This window comes from Balaenoptera borealis (genome assembly GCF_965194805.1).
Source record: "Balaenoptera borealis genome assembly, chromosome: 7".
Lineage (NCBI taxonomy): Eukaryota > Metazoa > Chordata > Mammalia > Artiodactyla > Balaenopteridae > Balaenoptera > Balaenoptera borealis.
The window spans coordinates 49,959,251-49,974,791 of NC_138864.1; the positions used below are offsets into that span (position 1 = coordinate 49,959,251).

The 15,541-nt window shown below is 34.4% G+C and overlaps 1 long non-coding RNA gene across 1 annotated transcript; it reads right to left on the reverse strand.

Annotated features, from left to right (window-relative positions):
• Positions 1–596: 596 nt before the first annotated feature.
• On the reverse strand, positions 597–13,164 carry LOC309631822. Its single transcript, XR_014246583.1, has 2 exons — positions 10,208–13,164; positions 597–8,534 (listed from the first exon to the last, which is right to left on the reverse strand). It is a non-coding gene; the product is annotated as an uncharacterized lncRNA (long non-coding RNA).
• Positions 13,165–15,541: the final 2,377 nt, after the last annotated feature.

The window sequence follows — 15,541 nt, forward strand, 5'->3', positions numbered from 1 at the left end:
GTTTCACCATGTTCTTCACATTAGCTCCAAAGATACAAAAGCAATAGAGGGTAAAATTGTTGGTGTCTTAGCATAGCTAAGGTACTGGCACCAAACTATCATAGAAGTCATCAACAAGCACTTTCATTTTAAAAAATAAGTTTCTTAAATGACATTTAAGAATGCCCTAGAGGAAACAGTAAAAATATTAATATTATATGTAGTATTAATATAATTAATATTAGAGTTCAACTCTTGAGTATATGTCTTTAATATTCTGGGTGACACATAAAGCCTTACTATTGCATACTAAAGGAAGATAGTTGTCCCTAGGAAAGCATTTGTGCTTTTTTCATGGAATACACTTTTTATTTGAAAGAGCAACTGACAAACAAATTATTGTGATTCTTAACTGGGTGTCTGGCAGACATTTTCTCACAAATAAAGAAAGTGAGTCATTGCAAGAAAAACAACTGACAATTCGTTGCCAGTAGTAAATTTTGAGCTTTCAAATGAAAATTATGATTATGAACAACTTGTATTTGCCACCTGTGTTTCCTAATACTCAAGGTTTTTCTGATGAAATGGACATGATACAAACGAAAGTGCTATTTTAAAATATTGTATAATAAAATATGTCAATGTTTGTAATATTTGCGTAATTCAGTGAGCCGATACTTTCCAAATTACCAAAACATTACAATGTTCTTATAATGACATTATAAGATCATGCATGAATAAAACATCCAATCGAAGTGCAAGGTAGACCAATGGGCTTCAATGTAACAGTACAAAACATTGACTGATATGGTTTCAGATTTCTTACTGCAACTAGCATTAAAAAGACTACTGTTTATGTGACCTGCGGTGCACTGACAAAGAAACACATACCCACTATTAGTTATCTCAAAAAGTGATTTCTCCCTTTCAAACCACATACCTGTGGGAGGCCAGACAAATGCACTGTCCTCTGTGTGACATACTGAGAGCTCGGCAAATTATACTCTTAATTTTCTTGCAGGGAGTTCTCCTCCTCCTTCCCGATCGATTACATGTTCATTCGTTTTTTTAGTGTTTGTACCTGGTGGTGCAGGTATCTCTGCTTCCTCTCCATGGCCATGTCTCCCTGCTTCAGGCCTTCTCTTCTCAGTCTCAATACAGGGACCAGAGTGATCTTGTAAACTACACAAGTTAAATTATGTCATGCTTCTGCTTTAATCCTTCAATGTTTCCCAACTTGATTATTCTAAAAGCTCAGGTCTTCAACATGACCTAGATGTCACACACACAGGATTTGACGCCCTGTTACCTTTCCGACTTCATCTCCTATTGGGACCCCCTTTGGTTTCATACAGCAGCCGCCCTGGCATCCTTGCTTTTAGAACACATAGTCTTTTGCTTTAAGATCTTTGCCTTTGCTCTACCCTCTACCTGGAATGCTCCTCCTCCCTATTTCCACACAGCTGGTTCTCTTACTCCTTCACGTCTTCACTCAGATAGAACTTCGGTGGGAACATATGTGACTACCCCTTTTGAAACTGTAGCTGTCTCTGTCCCAATGTTTATTATTCTTGTTCACAGATCTATTGTTTCCCATAGCATTTACTAACATCTAGTGTACTATATCATCTGTTTTTACTTTTTATTATAAGTTTCACCATTCTAGAATGCAAGCCCCATGAGGGTAGGGATTTTTTATTTTTGTACACTGCTATAACCCATTACCTAGGGCAGGGCCAGGCAATGAATGGGACTCAATGATTGGATGATCTGAATAAACATCCATGAGTGTCTATCCTAATAGGCCCTGTGCCAGACTCTGGAGACCAAATGATGAAAAGTATACAGACTCTAACTAAAGAGTTCAAGTAGAATGAAGAAAGAGAGGATATAGGGTATGTAGTAGGCAGATAATTGGACAAAACTGGTTTACCCTAAGTGACTATTTTTTATTCAAAGTTTCCCATTAACACTTGTATACTGCTTTCCTAAGTGACATCCGGTTTGACATAATAGTTTTATGGTAAAGAACTCTATAACTGTATCCCCAAGAACACTTATAACTGTGTCTAATATATAGAATTGCATTGATATACAGAATGTATAAATTATTTCCAATAGAGTTACTTATAGAAGAGTGAACTGACATTAGCACTATTTTGATTAGAACAATAATGATATAATAGAAATTTTAAAAAAAGAACTATAATGGTATAAAGCAGCTATGTGAAGCAGAAACTGAAGTACTAAACCTTCAGCATCCACCAGCCTAGTCCAAAATAATGAAATGTTCCTATTTGGAAACATAACTTGGTTGACACATTTAATCCTTCTTCTAACACATTACTCAAAATTATGTGTGAATTATATATGTAAAGCATAAATGACTTGGCTTAAGAATTTAAAATGCCATCCTCTTTTTTTTTTTTTTTTTTACCTGCAATATGCTGACTGTGGGAACTACACTAGCTATAATGGCATTGTACGTACTGAAGTGAGGCTGCCTTATAATAAGGATTTGAAGGAACCATATCTGGATGTGATACTGAAAATAATCATGTCTCTTACTAAATCCTTTATACGATAATAGGAAGAAATTGCTGAATACTGAAATGCGTATGGATCAATCCAGGCAAAAACATGTTAGAGAAAGTTTTGTTAGATGAACAAAATAAATGGGGAGATTTTCCTTCTTGACTAAAAGTCTACAGAGAATGGTAACAAATTGTAAGAAAGGTGCTAGTGATTTTCTATTTCTTTTCATTTATATAATGCAATTCAAGATGCAAAAATCTTTATAACTTTTCTATATTTCCACATAAAATATATTTTTAACTCTTGTTTTATAATAGTTCAGTATTTTAACTGGACTGTTTATCAGTTCTCACTTTGAATTCTTTTAAATTAAAATTTTTAATATATGTATGTGAGTTAAGTATTTAGTTTGTTCTTTGCTCTGGACTTTGGAAAAAAATATCCTGAATCTGAAATTTAAATGTGTTTTTGGTTCACATTTGTAATCCAGAGGATTAAGTTCTGCTATTGATCATCTTTTACTTCTAATTACAAATGTATCTCCTGTGTCAAAGCTGTTGCAGAAAAAAATTGGAAAGCATCAAGTATTCCATGAAGTAGCTTGAATTTTTAGAGAAGGGAGAGGAATAAGAATTACCAGTGGGACTAGGCATTTCTTCCCATTGATTTCTCATCTTACCCATTGATGTTTGGAGGTTACTACATTGTTATTACGAATCAAGTGATTTTTCTCAGATTTTCTCTAATGAGAATATAAGTTTGATAATGAATGACTACACATGACTCCAATACTGTAGTAAATAAATACTGTAACATAAAAAGCATGAATTTATTTATTTATTTTTGGCCATGCCACGTGGCACGAGGGATCCTAGTTCCCCAGCCAGGGATCGAACCCATGCCCGCTGCAGCGGAAGCGTGGAGTCTTAACCACTGGACCGCCAGGGAAGTCCCAAAAGGTGTGAATTTATATTCAAATAAATAGAGTACTGCCCAAATCTCACATTTCTGTGTGCTTGCACATGCCAGCTCCTGACTGGACTATCCATTCCCACTTGTCTCACACCCCACTATCCTTTGTGTTTGTTTGTTTGTTTGTTTTTCACTGAAGCCTAAAGGGGAATTTTATTAGAAGGATACTGGAGTATCTTACAAAATGCAGGACTGCCACGCCTGGCAGCAGGAATAAGAAAGCTATCAGTAACCCAGTAGTACTTGCTTTTCATTTCTTATCTCTGCTTCTCTCTGGATATCATTTTTTTTAAATCCATCTTCCCAGCCTGGCTTTCTCAGCCCTTACATAGAGATAACAGAGGATGGCAGATCCATAATTCCTAAATTTATATCCTTCAGTTCAAGTTATACCTATCTAGACTGATTAAGTCCAAATTCCTAATTCCTAGGAGAGAACATCTGGAGCAGTTTGGGTCAGGGGTTTATTTATGGTCTAGTCCATTGTGGTCAGCAGACAGGATCTAATACTAACAATATGCCTGTCAAGGGCAAATCCCTGGTGGAGGGCGTGGGGAAGGAAAGGGCAATTCTCAGAATATACGGTAACTTTTACTTGGCTAACTTCCTATGCAGCCATCAAGGACTGATTTTTGTGTCATCTTTTCTGGTTAAATCCTTATACCCCCCTCACTCTCCCCACATCTGGGAATACATTCATAGTACTTAGTGCTACTTATCCAGCTCTCATCTTGTCTCTCTTACCCACTGCACAGACACGTTGTTTTTCAACTTCATATCTCTAACCCTGCTTTGTATTAATTGTTCCATGGTAAGCACCTTGGAATTGTTTGTTGAATAAATATATCGGTATATGAACAAAGATTCATACTTAACCATGGTTATTTGATTACCTTCCCAGAACCCACAGCAGTCTCATAAGAAACATAAATGCTTTGGAAATATAGAGAGTCTAAGATTTTTAAAGACATTGGATTCTATCCTCTCTCTTATTAAAAAAACAGCTTTATTGGGATACAATTTGTGTATGACCATTCACCCTTTTAAAGTGTACAATTCAATGGTTTTTAGTAAGTTCAGAGTTTTACCACCATCACCACAATTTTATAACATTTTCATCACCTCCCAAAGAAACCCTGTCCTCATTAGCAATCACTCCTCATTTCCCTTCATTCTCTCAGTCCTAGACAACTATGAATGTACTTTCAGTCTCTATGAACTTAGCTATTTTGGAAGTTTCATGTAAGAAGAATAACACACTATGTGATCTTTTGTGACTGGCTACTTTCACATGGCATAATGTTTCCAAGGTTTATCCATGTTTGTAACACGTATTAGTAATTCATTCCTTTTTATGGCTGAATCCTTTTCTATTATAGGGACATACTGTATTTTATTTTTTCATTCATCAGTTGATGGACATTTGGGTTGTCTTTACCTTTCGCTATTATGAATAATGATGCTATGAATATTCATGTGATTTTATTTTTCTCGGGAACCTGGAGGTGGAATTGCTGGATTATACAGTAACTCTATGTTTCACTTTTTGAAGAATGCCAGACTGTATGCCAAAGAGCTACATACACCATTGTATGAAAGGGTCTGAAGAGATATTTGTCCAAGGAAGAAATACAAATTGCCAATAAGCACATGAAAAATACTCAACATCATTATTCATTAGAGCAATGCAAATTAAAACCAAAATAAAATACCACTTCACATTAATTAAGATGGTCATAATTAAAAAAACAGAAAATTACAAGGGTTGGCAAGGATGTGAAGGAATTAAAAGCCTCTCTTTATTTTTACAAACACTCACTCTTGCATTGTACTCCACATTTTGTGCTACCCAATGATGATATTTATGAATCGACTCAATGATCAGCTCTCCAGAGCTATCCATTGTACTAAGTCTTATTTATTATGATTTTAAAACTTTTGATATTAATTAAAAAAAAATTTAATTTATTTCTGACTGCATTGGGTCTTCGTTGCTGCATGCGGGCTTTTTCTAGTTGCGGCAAGCGGGGCTTACTGTTCTCTGTGGTGCTCGGGCTCTCGTTGCAGAGCACGGGCTCTAGGCGCGTGGGCTTCAGTAGTCGTGGTGCACGGGCTTAGTTGCTCCGTGGCATGTGGGATCTTCCTGGACCAGGGCTCGAACCTGTGTCCCCTGGTTGGTAGGCAGATTCTTAACCACTGCACCACCAGGGAAGTCCCTGATATTCATTTTAAAAGAATAATACCCATTAATGGTATAGACTGATAAAATGGTAGAGAAATACAAACATTATAGTATCATAATTTTTTAAAAAATTAAAATTGTTTTTGAAGAAATAATACCTGTATTTGGTTAAAAAAAATAGCATACAGTCTAGAGTCCAAATAAGTCTTTATTTTCCTGACCACCAATCCTTCAATTACCCTCCTTAGAAAAATTCTCTTCCAATTTCTTGCTTTCCAAAAAATTTCAGTCTCACAAGGCTTTAAGTATATGTTAATCTCTTTTCAAAAGTTTACACCAATAGTAGCATACTATTCAGTCTATACTGAACCATGCATTTCTTTTTTTTTTTTTACACACACACACAAATATTTATTTTCAAATATGGACAGTACAAGATTTGCTATTCTTAGAAATTGTAAAGGTAACTGCAAATAAGACAGCAGATTTGACTATATTAAAAACTGTATATGAGAGGGGAAAAGATGCAGCATTTTAGAAATCAGCAAAACATTTGCGGTAAACGTTTTGCTTTTTTCATTAATTTATCTTGAGGATTATTCTATATTATTTCTACTTTATTCTTTATAATGGCTGTAAGATATTCTCATTTAAAGGTGTGCCATAAAAAAGTTCACTGTAATTTCAGTACCATACCATGAGTCCATTTAGTTGGTCCAGCTGGTCCATAAATATTTTTCAATGGTTTTTATATATTCATCTTCCATTCAGACCTATTGATATATATTCCCCTTGTATTTTTATCTTGCATTTTTCTTTATTAAACTATTTATTGTCTGATTTTCTACTTTTTTTTTCTCAATGAGAATATACTGACATATCCCTTCCAATAGGAGAGGAAGAAAATAATTTTTCTTTGTTTTCTCAAAAATATAGAATATAAGAAATAATTTAAATATATATGTAGATATATATCTATCCATATAAAAAAAGTTTCTAAAAATAATAAGTTCACGTACACAGTTTGGAGCCTCAGACTTTTAAAAATTTACGCTATACCTACCTACCTTTTGCTTGTTTTCATATTCTTCCATAAATTCAACACATGAGAACTATTGGCCACCTATCAAAAACAGAACACTATGGACATTACTCAAAGAGATTACATAAGAGGGAGAATAGGAGAAGGTGGTCGGTGGAATGCTAGGGAACAATGACATTGAATGACTGTTTTATGGGGAGAGGTGTAAGAAAATGAAAAGCCCACGAAACCCAGAGAGGAGAGTTTCAAGCAACTCCACCCTGGCCCAGTCTCCAGGTCGCTGGAACTCACTGGCTTTTCACCTCAGGCAAAAGGCCACATTGCCTCTCGCGTGCCTAATCCTTCAGGTCAATAAATGTTTTTCCACAGTCTTTCCAGTCCCCTAGTGATGTAAAATCAACCCATCTTGAGTTTCATGACCTCGGCACACTGCTGGGTGACTGGATAATTAATGTTTTCAAGAAATTTGAACTACTAGGTTAATGATATAACAGGTAATACTTTTATCGTAACAACTGCATGCTCTCAAAGGAGCGGTAATGTCAGAATTCGTGCCCCTCAGCAGTTCCCTTGGCAGGAGGGCGTATCATGACCTCTCTCAAATTGGACCAAATAAGTGATGAGTAACTTCACCATATTCCGTTCAAATTTCATATAATCTTTTGTTAGCTTCACAATGAAGATATTTCTCGATAAATTTATGTTGAATTAAGGTCTCTGCTAATACCAAGATATTACAACTTGATATTTATAATTTGCAGCCTGATTTTCATATGTTTAGTATCTCAGTGCAGCGATTCATAGCTGAAAATCCCTTTTTTATGAGAACTCAAACATATGAACAAATTATTTAATTTACACCTAGAAAACTTTTCCCACGATATGATATTTTCCCATTAAATTCACTGGCCAAAGTATAAATACATGCCCATAAGTGTTTTGGTACTAAAAGGACAATCTCAGGATGTTATAAAGATGTTAATATAAGTTTCTAAGAGTACTGTGGAAGATTAATCTCTCTTTCTTGCTCTCTCTTTTCTAAATTTGTGTTTAGAATGATTACAATGATTATTTCTATGAGAAGTAGAGTATATACTTTTTATCTTCCAAGCAATGATATTTGTCACTGAAATCAGAGACCTTCTATTATCTTAAAAAATTTCTTAGAATTTTAAATTACGAACATCATAATGTGCTTTGTGACATAAGCGAAACATTACAATGTAAAAATGTATGTATGCAAGATGATCACCTCCACATTCCCCTCCAGCTCACACCCCAGATGCAGCCAGTGTGAGAAACCTTCTGTGACGCTCTTCAACACGTTTTTCCTTGTTCACTCATGTTTACAGGCGTGTATGCACATACAGAGAGGTGTTTGTTTATCTGACTTTTAAAATTAATAAATAATTATACTATATATCTTACTCTGCAATTGCTTAGTTTTAACTGACAATATGTCATGGATATTCCTACAATTCTGTATGAATATCGGCTATATAATACACAGGTGAAAGCAACTCAAAGAGAATGCGCAAAGGCTATGAATAGGAAATACAAGGAGAAACAAATGTAAACCCGAAGCGCTGATAAACATGAAAAAAAAATCTCAAAAAACAAAAAAAAAATCTCAAGCTCACTGATAATAATGGAACTGCTTGTAATACTGACAAGTATTTAAATGAATTAGGATGCCTGTAAAGAGGAAGATACAGAAAAAAGAGTAAATTATATTCTTTAAAAAATGATCTGGCAATATCTATCAAACTTATGTATTAAAAAGATACCAATTATCTATCTAATCATCTATTTTTTTTTAAACATCTTTATTGAAGTATAATTGCTTTACAATGGTGTGTTAGTTTCTGCTTTATAACAAAGTGAATCAGTTATACATATACATATGTTCCCATATCTCTTCCCTCTTGCATCTCCCTCCCTCCCACCCTCCCCATCCCACCCCTCTAGGTGGTCACAAAGCACCGAGCTGATCTCCCTGTGCTATGCGGCTGCTTCCCACTAGCTATCTATTTTACATTTGGTAGTGTATATATGTCCATGACACTCTCTCACCCTGTCACATCTCACCCCTCCCCCTCCCCATATCCTCAAGTCCATTCTCTAGTAGGTCTGTGTCTTTATTCCCGTCTTGCCACTAGGTTCTTCATGGCCTTTTTTTTTTTTTTTTCCTTAGATTCCATATATATGTGTTAGCATACTGTATTTGTTTTTCTCTTTCTGACTTACTTCACTCTGTATGACAGACTCTAACTCCATCCACCTCATTACAAATACCTCCATTTTGTTTCTTTTTATGGCTGAGTAATATTCCATTGTATATATGTGCCACATCTTCTTTATCCATTCATCTGTCGATGGACATTTAGGTTGCTTCCATGTCCTGGCTATTGTAAATAGAGCTGCAATGAACATTTTGGTACATGACTCTTTTTGAACTATGGTTTTCTCAGGGTATATGCCTAGTAGTGGGATTGCTGGGTTGTATGGTAGTTCTATTTGTAGTTTTTTAAGGAACCTCCGTACTGTTCTTCATAGTGGCTGTATCAATTTACATTCCCACCAACAGTGCAAGAGTGTTCCCTTTCCTCCACACCCTCTCCAGCATTTATTGTTTCTAGATTTTTTGATGATGGCCATTCTGACCAGTGTGAGATGATATCTCATTGTAGTTTTGATTTGCATTTCTCTAATGATTAATGATGTTGAGCATTCTTTCATGTGTCTGTTGGCAATCTGTATATCTTCTTTGGAGAAATGTCTATTTAGGTCTTCTGCCCATTTTTGGATTGGGTTGTTCGTTTTTTTGTTATTGAGCTGCATGAGCTGCTTGTAAATCTTGGAGATTAATCCTTTGTCAGTTGCTTCATTTGCAAATATTTTCTCCCATTCTGATGGTTGTCTTTTGGTCTTGTTTATAGTTTCCTTTGCTGTGCAAAAGCTTTTAAGTTTCATTAGGTCCCATTTGTTTATTTGTGTTCTTATTTCCATTTCTCTAGGAACTGGGTCAAAAAGAATCTTGCTGTGATGTATGTCATAGAGTGTTCTGCCTATGTTTTCCTCTAAGAGTTTGATAGTGTCTGGCCTTACACTTAGGTCTTTAATCCATTTTGAGTTTATTTTTGTGCATGGTGTCAGGGAGTGTTCTAATTTCATGCTTTTACATGTATCTGTCCAATTTTCCCAGCACCACTTATTGAAGAGGCTGTCTTTTCTCCACTGTATATCCTTGCCTCCTTTATCAAAGATAAGGTGACCATATGTGCGTGGGTTTATCTCTGGGCTTTCTATCCTGTTCCATTGATCTATATTTCTGTTTTTGTGCCAGTACCAAACTGTCTTGATTACTGTAGCTTTGTAATATAGTCTGAAGTCAGGGAGCCTGATTCCCCCAGCTCCATTTTTCGTTCTCAGGATTGCTTTGGCTATTCGGGGTCTTTTGTGTTTCCATACAAATTGTGATATCTATTTTTTAAAACGTTAATCCAGACATTCTATACATTATCTAACTTATAGACATCTCTTCCATAAAAATGAAAGCATTGGTATTTAAAAATACAGGCACAAGATGTTCCTGTGAGGTGTTACCACAGGACAAGGGAGACATGTTACCTGAGAGGGACGAGGAAGGTAAAGGACAGAGTCAAGTAAAAGAAAAAAAAAAAAAAGACTACCATAAAAGAGTAAGCATGTTATGATCACATTTATGTAAAATTATATTACATATATACATGTATTTGCATTAGTACTTTAGAAAAAAGTTATTAAGTTCCATATGAACCTAATATTTTATATTACCCAGAACAAGACTATCTTAAGTGATTCTTTAACATATCTGATTTTAACTAACTGAAAATGATTATAGTAAAAATAAGTTTATGACTGCAGCTGAAAGTGTCTTATTGGTGCATAATATCATGTATAAAAGTTTTCCAAGGCTCACACAGTCAGGGTATTTACTGTTTCATTTGTGAAAATGAGTTCTGTCTGTTAGTGCTGGTAAATGAGAAACTGAAGCAAGTTTTTACCTAGGCTACTTTATTCAATAAAGTGAAATATCACCCTCAAGAGCAAACAGCAGATGTCTCTTAAGCGTTTAAGGAAGATGAGAGTAATTAATTTAATAGGTGGAAGTATATTTTCTTTTCTTTCTTTTTCTTTTTTTTTTTTTGGCCACACCGCACAGCATGCGGGATCTTAGTTCCCCAACCAGGGATCAAACCTGTGCCCTCTGCAGTGGAAGTGCAGAGTCTTAACCATTGGACCGCCAGGGAAGTCCTAGAAGTATATTTCCATTTTCTTTCCCCTCAATTTTCCCCCAAGTAATGTCAATATATGTACTTTAAACATGTAAAGAATCTATGCTTCTGAAAGTGTGATTGTATTTTAATTAAAAAAATTTTTGTTATTAAGACTTTACTTTTTTAGAGCAGTTTTAGGTTCATAGCAAAATTGAGGGGAAGGTATAGAGATTTCCCATATATGCCCTGCTCCCACACATGCAGAGCCTCCCCCATTATCAACTTCCACCATCAGAGTGGTACATGTGTTGCAAGTGATGAACTTACATTGACCCATCATAAACACCCAAGTCCACTGTTTACATTACGGGGTTGCACATCATAAGTAATAAACACATTTTCTCTACCCTTCTCTATTTCTAGGGAACCTCTGGTCCCTTAAGATCTCTGGCACTTTTTTTCTAAGCGCGCTTGTGGGGCATTTCATGCATGCACATTTAAAACTGGCCTTCATCAACTGTGCCACTAGCATCCTCTTACTGTGGGTAAGGGCTGATGTTCGTGCTTGCGGTTACCACTGCTGTGCCAGCCTCCCATTGCTTTGGATGCAGTTGCCCAAGTGCCACTACTGTGTTACTGCTTCAGACTGGGTGCTGATGAAGAGACTGAGGTTACCCACCACAGGCTGGGGAAATATTCTGGAGTGTGTGCTCTAAGAATGCTGTGCTGTGTTACCCATGTGCCAAAGACACATGGCATTACTCATCGCAGGAGGCTAGGACTCTCGATGCCTTCTGTGAAGCTTCCAGACAACTCACACTGATTTCTGTTTGAAAATAATTCTTGAACCTTTTAATTTCTAGCTCATCTGACCTTAAAACAAAATATGCAAATCTGTGGGAGGCTTGGAATAGGATACAAACTATTGTGAATATTAGTGCGGTATTTCAGAACTTCTATTGCTTCCTAGGATACTGTAATCCATCGATCAACTCTCCCAGACCCAAAGGTTCTCTGTCTCTGGTGAAAATTAAATTCACTGAGACAACTTGCGTAGTTAAGCTCAAGCTTGGCCCCAGCTAATAGGGAATGGTAGCAACGTTTCTTTGTAAGAATCTGTTGCCTATAAAATACCCCAAGCTACACAGAAGGGTTTAAAGCTCTGAACAGAGCCATTCTTATTACTTTGGGGTAACTTTGGGATTTATTGTCATCATGATTGCCTAGCATTTTGCAAAAGGCAGATCCTGATTAAATTGTTCTAAACTATATGTGCATTTTAATAGATGTTTTCACTGATGTCATAAATTTTATTATGATTTTGCCCATTTCTAGGGCAAGAAAATAGTTAATTTCCTACTGGAATGAGTTTTAAAATTGGTTATTACTTATTGGTAAATGAAATACTAAACGTTTTCTGAATATTTTAAAATCTACAAATTTTGATATGGAAGTAGGAAATGGGTCATTTAAGAAACAAATAATATAAGATTAAATTACACAGCATACTGAGGTAATACATGCTTTTAACTTTTCATAACAGGATTTTAAAGATTCTATTTTTCAGCCTTTTGGTTTATGACATCACAGAAACCTTCAATGAAATTAGAACCTTGTAATTCTACACAGGGTGCACTTTTTCACTGCATAATAAATATAAAACTGTGCCTGTAATTTGGGTCCATTTGCAGTTCAGTGAGAGAAATAATTGTCCCAACAAAAACTTTAACTGCTTAAAGTATGGAACTGTTCAGATTCGTTTTTGTAGGAGCAATAAAACTAATTGGGAAATTAAGCCAGTGAAACTTACCACATACTCAGAGTTACAAATAATTTTGTTTAATGCTAATGTAAAGCCAAGCATTTGTTACCATGAAAAGACTATTTGTTGAACAGCCAATAAAGTTCAAAGAACTTGGGTTTTGCAGCCCAACACTTTCTCTATGGAGAAAGGTGTTTACTGCAAACTGCCTTCTCTTTTGCTAATTAGCACCTGCCAATGATTCAGTCACAATACCGCCCGCCAAGCAAAGCGTTTGCTGAGAATTTCTTTCTTGCTGATAAAATGGAAAAGGTTATATAAATTTTGTATTGTGTTTTTATTGAAAATGATCCAATGTGGCATTTTAAGTAATAGCATTTAATATGGAATACATAGTGGTTAAAAAGAAATGAGTTTCTCTTAGGTTTTTTCATTAATTTAAAAAAAATTGATAAACTAAAATGTAAGCAGATGTTTTAAGAACATGTGATTTTTTTTGCAAAAATATTTATGAATGCATTGGTTTTTATGATGATATCAGTAAAAATGTTATAGTATTGTGTTACAGTGTACCTAATTATCATCTCAATGTCAAGCAATTAGTATTCCAAGTGACTGTCTGCAATGAGATTTTCTTTTATCTGAGTCCTATAAATTTCACACTTGTTCTCTCACAAAATAATTTTTTCTTTCATTTGGTTGACATTTGTTTTGGGGGAAGCCTGAGTTCATCATTATCATAATTATAGTAGGCAATATGTATAATTCTATAGTTACAGAATAGCTGTGCTATACAATAGTAAATCATAAATCATAATCATGTAAGAGTAGATTTTAATGCACATAACCATGTTTTTATAATATTTTAAATTATGGAATAATAAAATCTGTTTAATAACGAGTTATTATATAACTGGGTTCCACTGTTCTACAGCCACTTTGCACTGCTTTCAGTTTCCATTTCCTGTTTAAGAGATGGCTGGATTTCAAATGGAAGAGTGACATTTAGGCGATTTTTTTAAAAGAGAGATATATAAATCTACCAGATGGAATCAACAAAGTTGGAAATTTCTGAAATTGTAGTAGTCCAAAGTATTGATTTATTTAAAAGAACTAAATTTAAAATTAAATGTGTTTTCTTTCAAAAGATCTTGCTAAATTTGTCAATTACATTGGTGTGTTTCAGTGACACTTTATCATGAACATAACAGCACATCAAATATCTCATAATCTATACTGTATGTTAAATATTTAACTCACATTATAAAGGGGGAATTTTTATTCAACTGTTAACCTATTAACAGAATATAGCCTATTTATTTGTTTTATAGCTTCATTAATTCTTTTTCTCTGATTTGGACATTCAGGTATATGTTCCTGCCTGCCTAGGAAATCTGCCAAATTTTGGGTGGTGATATGAGAAATTATCAAATATACTCATGAAGCATTTCTCATGAGAAAAACCAAAAGTAAGTTGGCAGGGTTCCAAATGTAATTTTGATTGTTGTAATTATTTTTTCCAGACTTTCATTGCAGCAAGAACAGGCTTTCCAGAAAATTGATCTGTCATATTTTGGAGTAAGCTTGGTACAGAGAGGATGTTGAAACTTCGAGTCATGTTAGTGTGGAATGTGTACGTTTATATCCATGTAACTTGAAACTTATCCATATATTCAACATTTGGCTTCTGTTTTTTTCATAGTATGTGTAGTAACTTTGCATTTCCACTTTTAGTGTTATTAAATATTAAAGCTATTAATAATAATTAACTCCTTAATATGAGTTAATTAATTTGTTCAACAAACATTTATTATCATGTATTATTTACCATGCTAAGCATTAAGAATATAAAAAGAAACCACAAACTCTATTGTCAAATGCTCACATACACTTTAGTAAAGAAAATAGATATTAAATAATTATAAAAAATCTATATGGTCATTCATAATAAAGATACATACAAAGCAGGGTGCCTGAGTGGGAGAGAATAAACAAAGATATAGCCATGAGAAATAGCAAGGGGGTAGAGCGAACTGTATGATAACCTATACAGTTTGGTACCATATATCAGATGTAATAAAAACAAAGTTTAAACAACTTTACTGAGATATAATTCATACACCTTATAATTTACCCATTTAAATTGTAAAATTGGATGGTTTTTAGTATATGTACAGATTTATACAACCATCATCTCATTCTAATTTTAGAACACTGAAAGATGTACTTATTGAAAGACATTACAACACATAAATATTTGAAATTTAAATAATTTGCAATTTAGAAGAAATACCTGAATCACAGATTGGGCTAACTGCCTAAAATCTCTATTGTGAATTACTTGGCATGTTTCAAAAACAACTATAAATGACACATAACTTGAAATTTATTCTCCTTTGGGTTAATACTGACTAGATAGACTGACTTAAAAGAAACAGTTTTCCAACTTTAGTAACATTCAATGTCACTTCTGATAAAAATGGAATAAAGTGAGGTAACAGTAATTAAAATAAGTTTTTACAGGCATACATTTTGTGCGTTTTTTTTTTAGAAGAGAGATGAATTACTTATTATGAGATATGCAAAATAATATCAAATTCTCTTCAGAAATAAGAGCACACCTTACTTAATGATCAGTTATTTATTGATTAATTAAAATATTTTATCACAACATGTTCATATTCAAAATTCAAAGGAGTTTTCTTTTATATGTTATTCTGGCTTAATTTAGATGTTTCTGTGTTTGTTATATAACTGCTAACTTTAAGTTTTACTGCTTTGGAGCACTGGTTTCACACACACACACACAC